Below are 17,300 nucleotides of genomic sequence, written 5' to 3' on the forward strand. Positions count from 1 at the left end.
AGCATATAGAACTGAAGGCACAGAGGTTCTAAATATCAGAGAAATGATGCGAATCCATAGGAAGATGGTGGAGAAATGCTCAAGGGCAGCACTACATTCTAGAGCATCTAGTCCAGAGTGGAGCAAAGATTCTAGGAGGAAAGGGCCCCCGAAAGACATATTAGAGGTTGCAGATTTTCTTAATATGTTTTACTGGTGTTCAGAGGAGATTTACCGATCTGGAAGAAATGTTAGGAATGAATTAATAAAAAGTATGTAAAACACTGATGGAACAAGTGAAAGAGAGAGAGAGTGCACAAATACATAGGACTTGGCAGAAAACAAAAAGTAATATGAAAAAGGAAAAATGACTCAAGGATAATTAATATTTTATTACAAAAATTTTTTTCAATGTTTATTTTTGAGAGACAGAGAGAGACAGAGTGTGAGTGGGAGAGGGGAAGAGAGAGAGAGAGAGAGAGAGAGAGAGAGACAGAATCCAAAGCAGGCTCCAGGCTCTGTACTGTAAGCACAGAGCCTGAAGCAGGGCTCGAACTCACAAATAGCATGATCGTGACCTGAGCCGAAGTAATGCTTAACCAACTGAGCCACCCAGGTGCTCCAAGGATAACTAATATTTTAAATTCCAGACACTTAATGTGAATGAACGGTAATCAACCAAAAATTGTGATTGTGATGGGAAGACCATGCAGGGCGAATAGTGATTGTATGTGTACGACACAGATAATTATGAAATAACAAAAGAGCGTGTTCTTTAGAAACTCGGTGGCGAACAAAAGAGGAACCAGCTACAAGAATTGAAAGTGGTCATCAGGATGGGGCAGCTGATTGCTGTTCTTCACGTAAAAGCTTGTAGGAAATATGGAGATTTAAAATAAAACACACAACATTTTGGCACCAGTTGAAAAGAAAGCTTCAACGTTGGTGACTCTGCGAGTTGTCTCTGTGGAAAGATATGAACAGCCGGACTTGTTTGGTACAAGAGACAGGAGAAGAAAGTAGAGACAGAGCCAAGTGATCCTTTTGGGAATTTTCAGATAGAGAGGGGCAGAGCAATGGGCACACCCTTGAGTAGGAAGTACTGAATTTAATTTCTATTTTGAAAATGATTTGGCTTAGAAGGGCATATGATAGGCTCATGTGTATGCTGATAGGAATAATCCAGAAAAAAGGAAAAGAGGGGTAATTGCTAGGGTAAATGGCTTGAATTCACAAGGCAAGGCTGGATGGTATTCACTGGAGGTGGAAATACCTATCTTTCCCGCTGTGGGCTAATTTGTCCAAACCTCTTGAAACATTACAATCACCTCAAAATATATTACTCTAGTTCCTTGCTTAGCAGTGCTAAGAACACTGCTTAAGACAGTTCTTATCCCAACTCAGCGGCCGGAAAGATCATTGTACGATCACTGTAAAATGTAATTCGGACCATACGAGTCTTCCGCTGTAAACTCCACAATGCTTTCTCCTCTTGCTTAAATTAAATCCAAATATCCTACAGTTATTTACATGTTTTGGGGGGGATCTAGCTCCCCATGACCTTGCGGATCATTTCTCCTCATATTCCTGACCATTTATCCACGCATTCCCTCAACTCAAGTTCCTGTGGAAACCTGAACTTGCCAGGCACACCCCTGATTCTTGGCCTTGCTCCAGCTCTTTCCCTCTTCTTTACTCTCTTCAATGTCTGTATGAGTCATTCCTATGCCTCCTTCAAGGCTCTGCTTCGATGTGACCTACTCGGAGAAGCTTTGTAAAGCAGTCTTATTTAAATCTGCACTGCTGTTACCACGTCCATCCCCCATTTTTTATCCTATAGATACCTATCAATTTACCCTGTGAGAGTTGAACCTGACTCTACTGATTCATTTAAATGTGAGGTCATCGATCTTAGGTGAGATTGATCAGCATGTTACTGATCTCCAGCTACACTGAGGAGTGGAGAAATGGAGAGGCAAAAATGGATTTAACTAGCGTTGGGGTTTGGCAGAAAATAAACAGGGATAAGGGAATGGTGAAGGAGTAAGGCTGAAAACAAGGAAGTGATTGCAGCCATGGATCATTCCCCCCCCCCGCCACCCCAATTCTGTGTTAGGGAGGTGGTATTATACAGTAAAACTGTGGGAGGGTAAATGAAAGTCCTGGTGGGTACAGGAGTTGTTGGTTCTGGAGAGCGAGTAAAAAAGAGAGAATGTGGTTAGAGACTGACTGTCTTAAAGTGGACATCTAGGGGTGCCTGGGTGACTCAGTCAGTTAAACATCTGACTCCTGATTTCAGCTCAGGTCATGATCTCATGTTTCATAAGGTCAATCCCCACATCAGGCTCTGCACTGACAGTGTGGAGCCTGCTTAGGATTCTCTCCTTCTCTCTCTGCCTCTCCCCTGTTTTCTCTCTCTTTCTCCCAAAATAAATAAATATTAAAAAAATAAAGTGAAGGCCTGTATTAATTCATAATTGCAAGTGCTAGGGTTTGACACAATAGCTGAAAATGGGATAGAGGACTGAGGCATTAGGAGTATGGAGGCCTAAAACAGAGAGGTCAGAGAGTTGGACAGATTATATGAGTGATATTAAAATAACCAGAAAGACAAGGGTAGTTGTGACTAGTGAGAGAGTAAACCAGGTATGAAATATGACATGGAAAGAAAACAGCCACATATCAAGAGGACTACAGGGGAAACAGTGTTTTCAGGGAGTACGCAGGTTTCTGAGAGTACAAAAATGTAAGGTATGTTTCAGAGAAAAGTTAGAGGACACAGGGAAGTTTTTCCAAAAAAAACAGACTTGTTCCCAGCAAGCACTGGACAGCGGACAGAGCTGAGTCAGGCTAGAGCCACATGGACCCAGGACCTTGGAAGCTTGGCTTCCTCACAGAGTCTGAGGGCTCCAGAGATGTGAGGCACAATGATGTTTGTCCTGAGAGCTTCTTAGTGGGAGGTCGATACTCAGTTCTAATTGGAGCTTGTTCTCGGTCCTGGACTCTTGGGTAGTTGTTGGGAATAAGAAGACGGCTGTTGGAAGAGGCTAAGTAGTAGACTGGCTGGGAGCATGAGGGACTCCTATAGACCCCACTTTCAATCCTAATGTATATGGAGGATGGCTTTCTGTTCAATCACATTCCCTCTGGGGAACAAAATCTACTAGCCTTTTATATGGAAGGAAGGGAAAAGAGAAAATGAAGAGGAAAAAAAAAAAGAATGAGTATATAAAGTGTACTTAAAAATCACAAAATATCTAGTGAGAGTGGTTTACGAACATGGACAAAATTCACTACACTAGTAAGATGTAATGACCTTTTTTTTTTTTTTTATAAAATTTTTTTTTTCAACGTTTATTTATTTTTGGGACAGAGAGAGACAGAGCATGAACGGGGGAGGGGCAGAGAGAGAGGGAGACACAGAATCGGAAACAGGCTCCAGGCTCTGAGCCATCAGCCCAGAGCCCGACGCGGGGCTCGAACTCACGGACCGCGAGATCGTGACCTGGCCGAAGTCGGACGCTTAACCGACTGCGCCACCCAGGTGCCCCAAGATGTAATGACCTTTGTTAAAATCCGGTTCTTCTAATTCCTGTCTGGTACAATTATCAGTACCCTTCAGGCTAAATGGATTCTTGAAGTGTTCTGAATTTTCCAATTACACTGATAGGAGAAAGGGTTAAACATCAGTTGGCAAATGCAAAATATTTCAAGGCTCCTTCAGAAGAAACATCTATAAACACTGAAATTATCTTGAAATGACTTACTTACAGGTATTATTTTCGAAGAGCATGATTATTTATATAGCAATGTTCTCACAGAGGAGCCCACACCACCTGTTTTCGTCTCCTGACAAACAGGGGCGAAAATACTGACGCTCGTTTGCAATTAACCACTTTGATCTACTTCTGGCAATGCGTTTTCTTCATCATCTTTGTATTATAATACATGTAACACCTCTGAATTGAAGGCATTTAACTAGAGAAAAGAACATAAACACTCGTATACAGAGGGACGGTAGCAAATTAGAGCAAAATCAGCAGCAAATAGCAAGCATCAAAACACAACTTAGCTTGAATCTGTTCAAGTTAATTTCCTTCATATGACAGTTTAACCCACACTTGCTTTGGTCTTGTCTTCTAAGTAAGATCAAGTGATTCAGCTCAGCACTAGCTGATGCCAGGGATGAATAACGCATCCCTGTTATTGAGGAGTTGATAGGTAAATGTAATTAATAACCACCTGCATTATCTTTGTGAACTAAGAGGAAAATAAAATTTGGAAAGAAAGAAAATCATAAATGAGCCTTTCTGTTAAGGCAAAGGTACAGATAGAAGTGAAGTTGGTGTAAAGATCTCTCATGTTGACTAAAATCAGGTGTACGTGGATAAAGTGAAGCCAGGAAACAAGGTACTTACTATTCTATAATAATGTGCTAAAATGCATTTCCACAATAAGCAGATATTACAAGGCATCTGAAATCTAGCCTTTCCAATTCACTTTGCTGTTATGAATAATAAAAAGAATTATCTGGGCATAATGTGTATAGTATACATCATATACGGGGCTAAAGGTACTATACTCACACACACACGAGAGGGAAATTTATTATAACAGGCAAATAGCAAATGAGAAAACCCATCACACAAGACATGTTTGCTGGTTCACATCCCTGGAAGCTCCCCAGGTTAAATCTGAAACTGGCCAGAGTACACAGAGGGCAAGGAGAGACCTACGAAAGATGCAGACTGCTCTAGATTAACAGGTGGTAAATTTAATAGAAAAGGAACTTACCTATGAGGTTTGTCCTGGGCAGCCACGAGATGAGTAGATCTCCCCACTGGCCCCCCACAATCTTAAAGTTTTTATAGAGGCCTCACCTCGGTTCAGCCATGTATTTCGTTCAGGTGGTCTCAGCAAAACCTTACTGTGTCCAAGTTATGTCCTTGAAATGGCTCTCACTGTGGAAATGGTGGGCAGAAATGTACATTCCAAGAACAGAGGAGGAGGTGAGGAGCCTCTGGTTGCCTGGATCGAGCTGGAAGGTCAACCAGCGCTCATGTCTTTTCAATGATCTCCTCCAGCATTGTTTCATTGTTTCATACCAAAACTGATATGTTCACTCCTAGAGCAAAATGTCCTTTTTTTTTTTTTTTTTAATCATGATCTGGGGAAATTGGAAATATGACAGTGCTTTTCATAAAGTCTAGATGTACAAGTGCGTGGCACATAGTAGGTGCTCAATGAATATTCTTCTTAGAGTCTTCTCTTAAATATATGTAGTTTTTAAAAATTATTGCAACCTAGTGGACTAGATGTAATAATAAAATCTAAATGGTCAGTTATATGCTTATGCAAAAGAATTGATACATATTACCTCTGATCATATGTGGCTATATATGCAATAATTGCCTTCCATAAAGCAACCTGGATATCTCACATACTTGCAAATCTTCTCATTCTGAAATCTTCCATTGCGTTTCATGATGGACCTAGCACAAGGGAAAAATATGGTGAGAAACCAACCTGCAGGCTCATGATAAAATTGGAAGCCAACAGAATCATTATATGGCCCATATGTGAATGGACTATTAATATTTAACTAGTTCACTGTGAATTTCTCATTAGTTTCTGCCCAGCTGATGTGTCTCCTGAACAGTACAGACATAAAATTAATAATGCATTAACCCTAAGACATTGAGAATGAGTTTGTCATAGAAGTAAAAATATGTGTGGTCATTTTCAAAATATACATCTTTAAACAGACATTAATATTGTAATTGACTATCCAATGACATTTTATCATGAATGTTATTTGGGGAACATATTTAGTATCTATCAGCATTAGAAATAGATAATAAAACGTGTCACACTCTCACGGCAGGTGAGGAAATCAAGGCATAATCAAGGTTAAATGATTTGTCCATGGTCACAGAACTTGCAGGAAGGACATCAAATACTAATATCCTGTGTATCACTCCTCTCCCTAAATTTTTCTATAGAATAGATTTTTAAACAAATTTATGTGCATAGTCCATTATGAATGTCTAATCTAACATGAAATGAATCACTGCCGAGTTTTCCCCTCCTTTTTCAATCTGATTCACTGCTTTTTGTATAATCTGAAATTTTAAAAGTTTCAGAATCATACAGAAATAATCAAATGAGTATACTTATATCCCAGTGTCTTGGAATTGTCCCTGATCTTTGTACTCGAATTACATTTACATACGACCTTGTATAATGCAGATATACCCAGATGCAGAGATGAGTTTGAATGGTCATACTATGGTAGACAAGCTATTTATGTTAAAATTAAAACTACCTAAAATTTAAAACCATACTTCTAGCCCTGATCCAAATATCCAGTTTGAATTTAATTGATTATTTTACAAAAATACACCAATTACAGGTTAATAATATTAATATTGAGTACACAATTTAGTAAATCACCTAGAGTAAATGTTTAGTAAGTTAAAAATCATTGAACTCCTCTCATAAAAGAGAGCATTCCCCAACTGGTATATGCCAACAACGAATCTGTGAGTAAATCATAGAGCCAGGTATGTAAGAAACTTTTTTTTTTTTAAAGTAGAAGAATATAATGGGTATAACGCAGAAGGAAGCAATGTGACATGCTAAACACATGACAGATAATTACCAACTGGAGAGGTTAAGGGAGATCAGCACAAGAGGTGCTCCTTGAAATAAACCATGAGGACCTAAGTGGCTAGTGGTATATTAGTAAGTGTATAACACAGGAAATAGTGCTTTTTAAAAATTCACTCAGGGGCAGGTGGGTGGCTCAGTTGGTTGACTCTTGATTTTGACTCATAGTTCATGAGTTTGCGCCCGTGTCGAGCTCTACGGTGACAGTGCAGAGCTTCCTTCGGATTCTCTCTCGTTCCCTTTCTCTCTGTCCCTCCCCCACACTTTCTCTCTCTCTCTCTCTCTCTCTCTCTCTTTCTTTAAAAATAAATAAATAAACTTAAAAAATTAAAAATCCACTCAACTTTTACTTTACATAACTTTTACATTTAATTTTTAAATTTAGCAAATAAAGCATATGTATAATTCAGTCGGCAAATATTACTGCATGTTTATAACCCTAAAATTTGATCACTACTCAATATCTGATTACTTCTGTGCTCCAGTTAGAGGTAAAAACTTTCAGCTCTTTTAACTGTTAATTCTTCACATATTATTATATTTCTAAATAACATACTCATTCTATTTACTGGTTGCAATTTTAGGCGATATTCATTGATGTCTGTTATGGAAGATGAGGGCAAATCCTTACACAATCATTTCTGTAACAGATAAAGAAATATATACATACTAACACATACACGACACCACACCATCCCATTCTCCAATATCACAATTTGGGGGTAAATCAATAATCAGTATTTGCATATATTATTTAGAAATCTAACTGAAATCAGACTGAATAGTTAGCCAAGTCCTGACCCAAATACAACATTCTATGCTTGCTCCCGAACAAACTGACAAGACTGCCTTCAAGCTCTGTTCCACTATGGAATTTTCTGTCTTAGAGGATTTTATTTTTCAGGTCATCATGAATAATCTAATTAGACAAATTTATAGTTTCAAAGAAGAGCATACACGCATAATCATATTAAATTACCACAACCACAACATTGTTGAAGACAAGTGAGACAGGTAGGAAAATCTGGAGGATTCATTTAGATTTTTCTAGTCTTCTTTGTTCCGTCACCTTTATTAATTTGGATTTGAGAAACTGCCCATCAATGATACAGAAGGTTAACATTGGGTTTTATAGATCTCGAATCTTTGAGTAGAGTCATTTATAGGTTGTATGAACTGTTCATATTTTGCCTTTTGATTCATTTTCTATTGTGATTGCTTCACGGAACAGTTGTGAGTGTGTGTGTGTGTGTGTGTGTGTGTGTGTGTGTGTGTTGCAGGGAGGACTGTGCATGTCTATCTAGGGAGATCAGGACTAAGGTGAAACACATTCCCACAGAATTTTTCTCTGGGGAGATTCTGTCACATTTATTTCTCAGGATTCCATCCCTGGTTGCTTACTGTCTCCCTTTTATTTTCCTTGCTACCAGAGTCCTTCATTAATATTTCTTTTTCTTTCTCCAAGACTGAATTGATATATACGTTACTGAGAAAATGATACACTTTTTAATTAAAAATAGGGTAAGTGGGGCGCCTGGGTGGCTAAGTCGGTTAAGGGTCCCCCTGTGGCTCAGGTCATGATCTCACAGTTTGTGAGTTGGAGCCCCCCGTTGGGCTCTGTGCTGACAGCTCAGAGCTTGGAGCCTGCTTCAGATTCTGTGTCTCCTCTGCTCCTCTCCCACTTGCACTCTGTCTCTCTGTATCTCTCAAAAATGAATAAACATTAAAAAAAAATTTAAAAATAAGGTTAATGATCTTTCATGTATTTGATTGATATTTGCATTTTTCTTCATGAGCACATATTCAATATATTGCACCTATTTTTTCTCTTAAGTGATATATTCTTATCAATACCTCAGAACTTGTAATAAAACTTCAATTTCCAACTTTGTTTCACCTCCCTGCCTCTCACACAAATATAATCTCTATAACTCTCTGGAGCAGAAATAAGCACATTTAAGAATCTGGTATTTGCCTCTCCAGTGACTTTTTTATGCAATTGTGCCCGTATACATATCCATATAACATATTTCTATTTTTCTCACACTCATGAAATCCCACAGTTCTGTGCATTGTTCTTTCTCACTTCTCAATATGCTTTGGAGCATGATCTTTTTTTTAATATTGGCACTTCTTATTTCAAAATGGGGCTTGTCTTTCAACTTCTTTAGGTTTTATTCTATGTCCTTTCACAAAGTTGTAAAGTTTCCTACTTACGCATATCTCATGTCTATGTTGACTAGCTACTAAGATTTTGGTTGCTTTTTTATTTTTTTTAAATTTTTTTTTTCTTTCAACGTTTTTATTTATTTTTGGGACAGAGAGAGACAGAGCATGAACAGGGGAGGGGCAGAGAGAGAGGGAGACACAGAATCGGAAACAGGCTCCAGGCTCCGAGCCATCCGCCCAGAGCCTGACGCGGGGCTCGAACTCACAGACCGCGAGATCGTGACCTGGCTGAAGCCGGACGCTTAACCGACTGCGCCACCCAGGCGCCCCATTTGGTTGCTTTTTTAGACAGAACTATTCTTTATTACATTTTCTTATTAGATATTGTGGTTTTTAATTTTTTTTAATGTTTATTTTTGAAAGAGAGAGAGAGAGAGACAGAGGTGAGTGGGAGAGGGGCAGAGAGAGAGGGGGACACAGAATCTGAAGCAGGCTTCAGGGTCTGAGCTGCCAGTACAGAACCTGACGCAGGGTTCAAACCCACGAACTGTGAGATCATACCTGAGCCAAAGTTGGGCACCTAACCGACTGAGCCACCTAGGCACCCCTAGATATTGTTATTATTTTGACCTCTTATTCTAACTTATTTTCAAATATTCTTTGAACATTAAGACAATAAATGGCTTCAGAAATATTGCAACTAGTTTACTAAATTGATGTAAATTTAACTTTGACCACCGTTTAAATTTTACACTGAAATATTTAATTTATTGATGTCCCAATTTTCCCTTTATATTTCTATTATATTTTTAAATTAATATTGAAGAATGACATACATGAGGCAAACTGAACAAATCATAAGGAGACAGTTTTATGAATTTTACAGTGAACCCACCCATGTAACAGCACCCAGGACAAGAAATAGAACAGTACTAGAATTTGGAAAGATCCCTTAATGTACCCTCTCAGGTACTCCTTCTTGTCAAACGTAAATACTATTTCGAGTTCTAAATCCATAAATTTGATTTGTGTTTGAACATTACATAAGTGAATTTGTGCTATATATGCTCTGTTGTGTCTTTTTTAAAAATATTTTTGATCTTAAAATTGTTAACTGATTTCCAGGGCGCCTGGGTGGCTCAGTCAGGTAAGCGTGTGACTCTTGATTTCTGCTCAGGTCATGATCTTGCAGTGAGTTCAAGCCTTGCATTGGGCTTTGCACTGACACTGCGGAGTCTGCTTGGAATTCACTCTCTCCCTTTCTCTCTGTCCCTCCCCTGCTTGTGCTCACTCTCTCTCTCTCTCTCTCAAAATAAGTAAACATTAAAAAAAAAATGTAACTGATTTTCGTCCCTGAATAGGCATGCACATACGAAGGTTTATTTACTCTTACTGTATAAAAATCCATTTGATGAACATAAAAATTATTTCCTATTTTCTATTGGCATATTTGAGTGCTTCCCATTAATTATTACTAATTATTACTGCTGTGATCGTTCTTGTACATATATTTGGTACACCTATGTGTATATTTCTCTTGGTAAATACCTCATGGTGGAATTGCTCAGACTCTGTCAACATTTCTTTTGTCTGTCTTTTGCATTTTAGCCTTTCTGGCAGGTTTAAGTCTTTTTTTTCTTAGTGATTTTTAGGATGTCTCTTCAGAATCTGTAGAAGAGTCTTTTATTTTACATATGTTTTAGAAACAACTTTAACATGTCCTGCCTTTTCACTTTAATAGTTTTCTGTTGAATAAAAGTTCTTAATTTGAATAAAGTCCTATTTATCAGTATTATTTTATTCCCTCACGATTAGGAGTTTTTTGTCTTATTTGGGAAATCTTTATGGACCCCAAGTCTGTGAAGATATTTTCCTGTTGTTTTTTTTTAATTGTTGTTTTGTTTGTTTTGTTTTGATGATGAATTATTTTGCTTTTCACATACAGATTTGCAAACCATATGGAAATTATGTTGATGTAGGTCAGGAGATAAAGTTGGTATTTTTCCGTGTGGATATACAATCGACTCACCACATTATTCAGATGATGGACTCCTAGCCACTACAATTCGGTGCTACTTTTACCATGAATCGAGTGACTCTATGCATGTGGGCATCTTCCTGAACTCTCAGTTTTGTACTACAGATTGTTCCTCTATACTTAACACAAATACCAGTTTACCTGAGTTACATTAGCATTATGATAGGCCTTGGCTTCTGGTAAGGGAAGTGCACCATTTGCCCTTGTTCAGTAAGCATTGGCTACTCTTGACCCTTTCCATTTCCATCTAAATTTGAGCCTCAATGCATCAATTTTATTTTTTTCAAAACTGCTGGACAATTGACCGAGTTTGCATTTTTACACGTTTAAATCTTCTACTCATGAATATGCTGTATCTCGCTCTTTATTTAGGCCTTTCTTTCATTTTCTCAATACTTTTAGTAGTTTTCAGCATAGATGCCTTGCAAGTCTTTCATTAGATTTATTCTTTAATTATGAATTATTTGATGCTATCCCAAATGTAATTATTATTTAAATTGTATTTTCTATTTGTTCATTTCTGGGACAAAGATATCAACTGATTTTGTTTTATTATGGTCATGTATCCTGAAATATTGCTAAGGTCATTTATTAATCCTGTATTTTACCTAGATTTTTTTATGAAAACAATTGCATCATCAACAAATAATGATGGTCTTATTTGTTATTTACTTTTCAGTTTCTACTTCTTATTTCTGTCTTTCATTGATAGTTTTTTTTAAATTTTTTTATGTTTATTTATTTCTGAGACAGAGAGAGACAGAGCATGAGTTGGGGAGGGGCAGAGAGGGAAACACAGAATCTGAAGCAGGCTCCAGGCTCTGAGCTGTCAGCAGAGAGCCCAATGCGGGGCTTGAACTCACAAACCGTGAGATCATGTCCTGAGCCAAAGTCGGTCACTCAACTGACTGAGCCACCCAGGTGCCCCTATAGTTTTTAATATTACTTTTTGTTTCCTTAGGGATTGCAACAGGCATTTTGACTTATTACAATCTAATATAAATTATTATTTTTCCCATTTTCTGACAATGCAATGACTTTAGAATTCATTAACTCCATTTATTCTCTTACCAATACTATTGTACATTTTAATTCTACATACATTTTAATCTCATAAAATTATTGTTGTTATTATTATTTCATATGCTTGATATTTGTTTATATTTATCTGACATTTTGCATATACAGTAAAACCTTGCATTGAGAGTAACTTGTTCTGGGAGTGTTCTGCAAGATGAACAAACATTTCTAATAAATTTTAACTTGATAAATGAGTGATGTCTTATAATACAAGTAGTTTGTGATATTGAATGTCACATGATCACAACTGAGCCAATGGTTCTTGAAATTCTCTTTGATATAAAAGTGCTTTGGATTACAAACATGTTTCTGGAACAAATTATGCTCACTAACCAAGGTTTTACTGTATTTTGGACTCCTTTCTTTTTCAGATTTTTATTTCCTTGCAGCTGTTTTTTTTGAGGGGTGTGGCACTTGAAGAATTCTCTTTAACATTTTTCCAAGCACAGATAGTTGATCAGTGAATTCTTTCAATTCTTATTTATTCAAAATATTTTAACCATATTTTTAAAAGATATTTCTCCAGGGGGATTTTTTTTTAATTTCAGCACATTGAACCATTGTCCTTGCTTCCTATTTTTCTTTTGAACATCAACCATATTTGATTTTCTATTTCTTTTTGGTTTTTAATAGTTTGTATTATGATGTACATAGGCATGAAATTTTTCTATAATCTTCTTCTTGAATATGTGCCTTGCTATTTTTCATGAATTTTAGAAAATATTTGCAATATTTGGCTATTAATTCTTAAAATATTGCTTCTAGTCAATGCTATCTCTCTTCCTTTTGGGAAAGCTTTTTATTGTATCCTATATGTGTTTTACCATCTTTTCTAGATTTTCTACTCTTATGCCTTTGTGCAACTCAGTATGAAAATTTGTATTGAATCGCCTTTCAGCTTTTTAAATTATCTTTTGGGTTATTGTATAATCTGCTAACAACTTATCTTTTAAGTTTATAATTTTAATTATTATTATTTTTAATGCTAGAGGTCTTATTTTTATCTATTTCATAGTTTTCAATTTTCTATTAACATTTGGAATCTTTATTGTCTATTTTCTTGTCCTGTGTTTTCTTGAATATATTATTTTTAAAAAAATTATTTATTTTATTGGGGAGAGCACAAGCAGGGGAAGGGCAGAGAGGGGGGACAGAGGATCTGAAGCAGGCTTTGCACTGACAGGGTGACAGCAGTCAGCCCAGTGTGGGGCTTGCACCTATGAACCATGAGATCATGACCTGAAGCAAAGTTGGACGCTCAACCAAGTGAGCCGCCCAGGTGCCCCTTGAATATATTATGTAAACAAATTTAAAATTTTTGTCAAATAACTCCCAAATTTTCATCACTTGTGGTCTGTTTTACCCTCTACTTTGATCATGAAGTCATGTCATTTGGCAATTGCAATGTCTTTTTAAAATAAATGTTGAACTAATGAGTGGATAAAGAAGATATGGTGTATCTATATCTATCTATCTATCTATCTACCACACACACACACACACACACACACACACACACACACTATGGAATACTACTCGGCAATGAACAAGAATGAAATCTTGCCATTTGCAACAATGTGGATAGAACTGGAAGGTATTATGCTGGGTGAAATAAGTCAGTCAGTGAAAGACAGGTATCATATGTTTTCACTCATATGTGGAAGTTGAGAAACTTCATAGAAGACCATGGGGGAAGGGGAAGAAAAAATATACATAGTTACAAACAGAGAGGGAGGCAAAACATAAGAGACTTTTAAATACAGACAGCAAACTGAAGATGGAAGGGAGTGGGGGTGGTGAGAGGGCGGGGAAAAATAGGTGATGGGATTTGAGGAGGGCACTTGTTGGGATGAGCACTGGGTGTTCTATGTAAGTGATGAATCGTGGGAATCTATTCCCAAAGCCAACAACACACAAAATAAAAATAAATAAAAAAATAAAGTAAAATAAAAGAGAAAAAATAGAAAAATAAATGTTGAACATTGTGTACTAGATTTGTGGATTTTCTGGATTATTTTATCTTCTTCCAGAGAGAGCTTATCTTTTCTTTGATAGGCAGTATAGAGGCTAATCATTTTAATTTAGTCAGGGACTAAACTGCCATGAGCCTAGATTTCAGGAAAATTCATTTAAGCTCCATTTACCTGTTTTTTTGATTTTGATTTGGAGCCATGGTTCTGAGGTTTTCCATCTGAAAGTCTAAGATGATCCCCTGGACCATTCCTCCTCATAATTTCAGAAATTCATAATTTCAGAATCTTCATTTCTGTGTCACTTCAGGAGTCTTCAAACTCTATTCAATGCATTATACAGTTATCCTATTGAAACATATGGGATTTGAAGAATATAAATAAGTATCCATATTATAAATAGGTGAGTAGAATTCTTATTAACACACCGAAATGGTAATGATAGTAAGTTTTTAGTATAAAAACATGTTATATTTCAAATCAGATGGAGGACACCAATGTCCCAATGATGCTTGAATCATTCGTTACCATGTGCTTTCATAACCCAATCTTGAGTGGCATTTTATTTAGGAGTTTTATATTGTTATGATGCATAGCACAGATGTCCTTTCTAGTAACCGAGAATGCTACAGCCATCTAAAACTACTTCAATATTTAAATTGAATGCTCCAATATAGTTGGTATTTAGTTTAAAACCTGCTATACAATGTACTCAAATGTTAAATGTGTTTAACAGGGTGTAATAAGAAGAATAATGAACTTTTATGTATGGGTATCAAAAACAGATTGTAATCTGTTATAAAGTGCACATAGATTCACGTAAATTCCAATTGTATCTTGTAAAAGTCCATGTAAACAGGGAGGATGTTTGATGTTGCAGGCATTCACATTTGAAATATTTTAATTTCAGTATAAAATGTCTACAGTAAGGAAGGTAAGGCAGAAGCGGTTTCAGAATACGTGCATTCTGTATCAGTCAGGATCCAGTCAGGAAACCTAAAATCAAACCAGCAATGTTAACTTAGCATTTAGTATAAAGTATTATTTATACCTGTATGAAGGATTTAGAAGGAAATAAAATAAAATAAATAAAACTTCTGATGGTCCAGAGAGACAGACCTGCAGAAAGTGGCTACCATGCCCAAGGCTACGGAAGAGGTTAGGGAGGAATTTCAGGGATTACGAACAAGAGAGATTTCTGATCTAGACAAGGTATTACACACCTAGTTCTCCCTGCTTCTCCTTGCTAGGGACAACTACAAACCCTACACATAATGGAAAAGGCAGTCAAAGAGGCAATGCAAAGAAGCTCTGAAAAGTGGTAAGATAATGAAGTGGCTAGGAATCCCGGGATGAGCAGGACAACACAAGACACGTCATCCCCACCCAATAGAAGAAGGTGACCCAGACCCAATATTTTCCTACTCTAAACAAGGCAGCTTTTTTTTTTAAACAGTCATTAAAATGACAGCTCACAAAACAACAGATGCTGTATGCTAAACTTAAATAGTGTGGATGATAGCTAAAACAAAAGTATGATAATATAGACCCAGACTCTCCTAACACGATGGGAAAATGTACAGAATACAATAGAAAACCATCCTTCACACCAAGAACTCAGAAAATCACAACATGAATGAAAAAGACAATTAATAACTGAGATGAACCCAGTATTGGAGTTGTCTAACTAGGATTTGTTGTTCCCTACATGTCTCCTTTTCTTCTCTTTTCTTTTCTCCCTTTCCCTCTTTCCTTCCTTTTTCTTCTTTCTTTCTTTCTTTCTTTCTTTCTTTCTTTCTTTCTTTCTTGTAGTGACAGACATACAATAGAAAATTTGGCATCTTAACCATTTTAAGTGTGCAGTTTAGTAATATTAAGTATGTTCATATTGATGTGCAATGGATCTTCAGAACTTTTTCATCTTACAGAATTAAAGCTTACACCCATTAAACCACTCATCTCCCCCCACCATTACTACCACTTTGTTTTCTGTTCCTATGAATTCCACTACTTCAGATACCTCGAGTAAGTGGAATCATACAGTGTTTGTCTTTCAGTGTTGTCTTATTTCACTTCTCATAATATCCTCAAGGTTCATCCATGTTGTAGCATGTGACAGGTTTTCCTTCCCTTTTAAGGCTGAACAATATTCCATTGTATGAATACCACGCATTTAGTTCATCCAGTCATAGATAGACGGTTGGGTTGCTTCTACCTCTTGACTATTGTGAATAATACTTCTGTGAACATGGTTAGGCAAATATATCTTCCAGACCCTGCTTTCAAGTCTTTATACTCAGAAAACATATAACCAGAAGTGGGACTGCTAGATTATATGATAGTTCTATTTTAATTTTTTGAGAAACTGCCATTCTCCCTTCACAGTGATTGCACCACTTTATAATTCCACCAACAGTGTACAAGGGGTCCTTTCTCTTACATTCTTTTTTTAAGATTATTTATTTGAGAGAAAGAAACAAAGAAAGAGAGTGGGGGAAGGGCAGAGAGAGGGAGAGAGGAAGAGAATCTTAGGCAGGCTCCACACTGTCAGGACAGAGTCGATGCAAGGCTCAAACTCAAGAACTATGAGATCATGACCTGAGCTGAGGTAGGACGCTTAAGCGACTGAGCTGTCCAGTGTCACCCTTCATTTCTCCACTTTCACACCAACATTTGGTATTCTTTTGATAGCCATCTTGATAATGGGTATGAAGTGGCATCTCATTGTGGGTTTTTATTTGCAATTCTTGGGTGATCAGTGATAGTAAGCATCTTTTCATATGCTTCTTAGTCATTTACATATCCTTGGAGAAATATCTATTCAAGTGCTTTGCTCATTTCTTAATCAGGTCATTTTTTTAATTAAGTTTGTTTTGTTTTTATTGTTGAGTTTTGAGAATTCTTTATGTGTAATCTAGACACGAGAGCATTTTCACATATATGGTTCACACATATTTTCTTCCAGTCTATAATTTCTCTTTCCGTCCTTCTAATGGGATCATTGGTAGAGCAAAGATGTTTAATTTTGCTGAAATCCAGTTAACCAAAATATGTATATATATATATATATATACATATATACACGCACATACACACACATATATATATTGGTTATACATAACCAACATATATATTATATATATAATCTTGCTTTTGGTCAAGTCTCAGAACTCTTTGCTTTAGCGCGTGATCTTAAACATTTTCTTGAAGTTTTTTTCCTCAAGGTTTTGTTTACATTATATATTTAAGTCTATCTTAATTTTGAGTTAATTTTTATATGGTATGGAGATTTGGTCAAGCTTCAATTTTCTACATATCCATTTTCAATGAATTTAGCACAGTTGTTAAAAGCAACTTGTCCTCATTGAATTGCTCAGACTCCTTTTACAAAATCA

This window comes from Puma concolor, chromosome D2 (genome assembly GCF_028749965.1).
Source record: "Puma concolor isolate L17-30 chromosome D2, mPumCon1.1.hap2, whole genome shotgun sequence".
Classification (NCBI taxonomy): domain Eukaryota; kingdom Metazoa; phylum Chordata; class Mammalia; order Carnivora; family Felidae; genus Puma; species Puma concolor.